Genomic DNA, 5,955 nt, shown 5'->3' with positions numbered 1-5,955 from the left:
AAAAGAAAAGAAAAGAAAAGAAAAGAAAAGAAAAGAAAAGAAAAGAAAAGAAAAGAAAAAGCTTATTCTGGGATTTTCCTATTAACCCTTTTTTATCATGTTTTTCTGTCTTGACAAAGGTAGAGAGTTTGAACAATCAAACATAAGAACTATACAGAAAAATAAAAGCCACCATTGGGAGATGTTACAATTACCGCTCTGCAAAATTTCCCTTCTAAATACCACTAACTAATGGCAGAGGAGATCTAAGCCTTATCCATAGAATTCTAGAGCCATAGCTGGAAGAATCCAATGGCATGTCAATGGTGCTTGATGTCTCAGGTTTTCTCTTAAAAATTTATGTGCATGTGCCTTCTCTTACCTATATATTTGTTTGCTTTTAATATAAAAAATAACACCTTCCCTCTGAAAGCTTTGAGCAAAATTGATGCTTCAGGAAACCAGCTCTATGCACTCTGTGGTTAAGGGTCCCTGTCTCACCAAAATATAGTTCTAGGGGGTATAAATATTGCAGTTTAGGAAACCCAGCTACAATAAAGTCACCTTGCCTGGATATTTATGTACACCATTGTATTTAATAGTAATAAAAATTATTATTATAATAACAACGACAACACTATTAAAAATAAGCACCATGTTAATGTAACTTGAGTTCCTGCTGTTGCCGCAACACTTTACATATAATAATCCATTTAATCCATAATAATTGAAAAGGTGTTCAGCATCACTAATCGCCAGGGAAATAAAAAACACAATGAGATATCACTGCACACATGTTAGAATGGCCATTATCAAAAAAGAAAGAAAGAAAGAAAGAAAGAAAGAAAAAAGGAAAGGAAAGAAAAGAAAAGAAAAGAGAAAAAGAAAGAAGGAAGGAAGGAAAGAAGGAGGAAAGTGTTGGTGAGGATGCGGAGAAAAAGGCACTCTTGTACACTGTTGGTGGCAATATAAACTAGCGCACCCACTATGGAAAATAGTATGGAGGTCCCTCAAAAAATTATGAATAGTATTCCATTAGATCCAGCAATCCCACTTTTAGGTTGTATATCCAAAGGAACTGACATTAAGATCTCAGACAGATATCTGCACTCCCATGTTTAGCATTATTCACAATAGCCAAGATATGGAAACAACCTAACGTCCATGGTGGATGAATAAGTGAAGAAAATGTAGTACACGCATACAACAGAATAGTATTCAGACCTGAAAAAGTAAGAAACCCTGCATTTGCAAGAAAGTGATGAAACTGGAACATTATGCTAAGTGAAATAAACCAGACACAGAAGGACAGACACTGCATGATCCCACTTTTATGAGGTGTCTAAAATAGTCAACCTCATTGAATCAGACAGCAGAGTAGTGGTTTCCAGAGGTGTGGCAGGGCAGGGGAGAGAATGGGGACATGTTGGTCAAAAGGTATGAAGTTTCAGTTACATGAATAAGTTCTGGATATACACTATACAACAGGATCTGTACTTAACAATATTGTGTTGTATACTTAAAAATTTGTTCAGAGGGTATATCTATGAGTGTTCTTACCACAAAAGAAAAAATATATATAAAAAAAGGAGGAAAATTTGGTGGTGATGTACAAGTTTATGGCCTTAATTGCAGTGATTTCATAGGTATGTACTTACCTCTAGACTCACCAAGCTGTGTACATTATGTACAGCTTTTTGTATGTCAATCCTATCTCAATAAAGTGGTTTATTATATATATACACACATATATTAAATATAACTAAAATAATTATAACTAAAATAGAATTAAACCTCATTATGTTATCAGATACAATTCATACAAATAAATGATATAAATGATTAGATCAACTGTATTTAATTATATTAAAGTCAATGTGGGGTGGGAACACTGGTCCCCAAATAAGGACTATTCAGGTTTCTGTACATCTCTGTCTAGAAATCAATCTGAGTGGACTCTATATTTTTCTTCACTTATTTTACATTCATATCACCAGAACCTAAATATGAGCATCCACACTGAACAGCATGCTATGATTCAAAGTCAAAGAGCCTAGCCTAGTTCGGGGGTCTGGGGTGGCTCAGTGGGTTAAGTGTCCAACTCTTGACCTTCGCTCAGGTTGTGATCTCATGGTTTGTGGGTTCAGGTCCCGCATTGGGGTCTGTACTGACAGCGTGGAGCCTGTTTGGGATTCATTCTCATTCCCTCTCTCTCGCTCCCTCTCTCTCTCTCTAAATAAATAAATATACATCAAAAAAAGAGCCCAGCATAGTTCAAAATACCTTAGAAAGACAATAAAAAAGATGAAACTCTGACGTAAGCCTCCTGGGTCCATTGCAGGTTAGTTCTTTATCCTTTGGTTTCCTTCCCTCAGAGATTCCTCCCATAGACTTGGCACCAGGATAGTGGAGAGAAGGTAAGTCCAATCACCTTCCACCCAGCAGCCATCAGCTCAAATTCAGACATGTCTAAGTTTGTATTCTGGCTTTGTGAAGTTCCAAGAAATTTGGCAAGTTATTTAAATCCTCCAGAACACCCATTTCCTCACCTCTAAAATGGGTTTAATACCAACAAATTTAGATGGTTGCTGAGGGGATTAAATAACATATGTGAAAGTACCTAACACCGTCCTTGGGAAAGAGAAGGCGTTTAAAATGTTTGAAAAATAAAATTATGTCAAGATGCACTGAAGAAGATTATAACCACTGATGGTTTTGGAATTTTTTTAATTCCTTTTTTTTTCTAGTAAGGATTAGCCAGAAAGTTTAAAGGTTATACACATACTCACAAATATAAATAATTTTCAAGTTTTTGGTTGGTGTAACAATGAATCAACTCAAACTTCAGTCTAAATCAGGATATGACCATCTTTTTCCATAAAGGCTCAGAGAATCAATATTTTCTGTTTTGTGAGCCCTATGGTCTCTGTTGCAAGCTTGTGTACTCTGCCCTTTCAGCACAAAAGCATGGAAACAAATGAGCAAGGCCATGTTCCAATCTATGTCACTTAAAGACATATGTATTTCCTTAAGTGAGAAGGCTCTGGTCTGAGTGTGCATTAAAAACACAGGTGAGGATACTACCAATTTACTTTCCTTGTGGATTTTAGAAGCTGAGTCCTAGGAACCCAAGGACTGAGTTCAACTGCCAGACTCATTCAGGACAGAAATGAAAATAAAAGATGTCCAGTAAAGAATGAAATCAAATGCACTGCATTATCTTGACTCTTTCTGGCTCATCTACACTGTCAAAAGAAGAAGAGTATCATTAGAGGCACAAGGTATAGAAAGTGTGCCTTTCATCTCCCTGTCAAATAAAACAAATAAGTAAACAACAACAAAACTCACTCTACCATTTTTTTATTTTTCCAAGTAAACTGCTCTGCCTCGTTCTGCAAACACAGAGTGTTAGACAACCACTCTGCCTGGGTAAAAAACCTCCTCATGTGGGAAATAAGAGGACAGAGATTGAACATAGTCATAAAAGGTAATTCCATGAGAGCAACACTGGCGAATGTGGCCAGGGCTTTCGGGTTTATAGAACATTTTACAAACATTCACTATTATATACTGTTCTTGATAAGCAGGCTAGATCTGAGAGACTGATTACTATGCCCATTTTGCAAAAGAGCATATGGACTTTCCAAAGCTCGTAAGCACCTTGCCTGGGGGTAACAGAGGTAATAAATGATGGCTTAACAACCGACCCCAGAATCCTTCTCTTGGAAGCTCAGATCTCCTTCTGCCAAATACTATTACCTCTTTTTAATGCACTGCTATCCAGTCAACTTGGTTTAAACAAACATTGTGGGAAGGAGAAAAGGTGAAATGCATTCAGCGAAGTGATTAATGCTGTTGCTGAGTAATTAACGTTTTGAATATGATCTGTAATCCATATGGAAGGTGTAATCAAAGCACGAAAGAGGTGACCTGCCCACTCTAGGGTAAACCTTTGCAAAATACTAACTATGGCAATGATTTTCAGGCCAAATCTTCCTTGAGGAGCTATTTTCCTTACCTTGAAAGATTTTTTTTTTTTTTGTATTCAAATGTATAATTGCCCTTTCTTTAAATGTCAGCAATTCTGTAATCAGTCCACTACTAATATACATTAAATTGGATATGACTTTGATATTATAAAAATGCTACATTGATTCAAACCTTTCGCATGTATGCTTTTCTGCACTGGTGTGGCTATTTTCAAAAGATAAACCAATTGAAAGTGTTTGTGCTATAGGCCTAATTAATAACAGAGGCAGTGCTGTTTAAAACTGTATCTTTTTATACAGCTTTCAAAGGCTATACCGGTTTACACTTTCACCATCAGTATATGAGGATTTGTGTTATCTCACAGTCTCACCAAAATCAGTTACTATCAATTTTGTTAACCTTTGCCAATTCAAGGTGTAAAAACGTTACCACATTATTATTTTAATTTGTATTTCTCTGGAAAGAAACATTTAGGTACAGCCAACATTTAGGCAGCCATCAGAGCTACCGTTCCAACCTGGCGGAAAGAGAGGCCTTCACCCAAAGGGCCAAAATCTGATCAAAGGCCAGTGGCAGGGACAGTAGAACATGAAGCAATGACTCATTTAAAGTGCTGAATGAATTTGCAGAAGTAATACGGAAATTTGAGTCACAATGAATCAGCTGTATTGAACATCACTAGTATGGGATTATTAAGGGGCCACCCCATCCTTCCAGTAACAACATTTGATGTTTTCTTAGAGGCTCTCCTTCTCCCAGGGAGGATAAGCCGCCAGTTTGGACGGTTCCTGTAGAGTTGACCCTACCCCAGAGCTCAAGCAGGGCATGTGAGACAGACTAGCTACTGGGGAACTCACATTCCTCTGACAGTGGGGATTGTTTTAGTGATGTGCATGTGATTCAGGGTTTTATATTGAGGCTGTTCAGAGAATAAGATAAAACCTATGGCAGTGAGTAACCATCTTCCCATTTTACAATGGCAGAGTCAACCTAAACATGGTGGTAACAGAGTCTGGAGATTGGGAGATGAGACTCAGTCCTAGTAACATAGTTTGAGCTTCTGGACCTAGCAAACTTAGAGCCATTCCTGGAGTTTTCAGTTGTGAAGGTTAGTATTCTTCATTTTTGCTGAAACCAACTTGGGTGGGGTTTCTGACACTTATACCCAAAAGAAACCTCATGAGTACATCGATTCAAAAAGTTTCTGACCCTAAGTGTTACCAGCCCAGCACTTTAATGTCAGGAATTCTGGTCTTTCCTAGGTCATTTGACAGCTTCATGTCAAGGCTGAAGGGCATTCATGAGCAAAACTCCAAGACACAATAGGAAATAAGTGGTTGAAGGGAACATAAAGAGGGCAGAAATGATAATGTGTATGTGTGTGTTGAGGGGGGGGGGTGGTATACATACAAGTTAGTGGAAATGGTGAAATACTGAATAAATGGTGTTGGGTCAGCTGAATAACCTTTTTAAGAGAAACAAAGCATGCTAAATTTCAAACTGCATTTTGAAAAAGTAAATTCAAGAGCACCTGGCTGGCTCAGTCAGGAAAGCATGCAACTCTTGATCTCAAGGTCGTGAATTCAAGCCTCACACTGGGGGGTAGAGATTACTTTAAAAAAAAAAGTGATTTCAAGTAACTTGAAAAATCTAAAGAAAAAGCATAAAAGTACAAATTATTATAAGAAAATATGAGGCTATTTTTATAAAAGTTGGATAGGGGAAGGATAGCTCCGTAATTCCATAATAGAAGTGATCACTGAAAAATTAAATTTTTACATGGAAAAAGACACTATAGATAGAGTCAAAAGGCAAATGATAGCATGTATTTATAGCAAGTGTAACTAAGGTAAACAGCTATAGCCTACAAAGAATTTCTAAAAATTAACAAGAGAAAGATAAACCAACTCAAAATGGATTATAAAGCAGTGACTCATACAATAGAAAAGACATTATGCATCACAGGTAGTTGGGAAAATGCAAATT

Source organism: Panthera uncia, chromosome E3 (genome assembly GCF_023721935.1).
Source record: "Panthera uncia isolate 11264 chromosome E3, Puncia_PCG_1.0, whole genome shotgun sequence".
NCBI classification, from domain to species: domain Eukaryota; kingdom Metazoa; phylum Chordata; class Mammalia; order Carnivora; family Felidae; genus Panthera; species Panthera uncia.
This window is presented reverse-complemented; position numbering follows the sequence as displayed.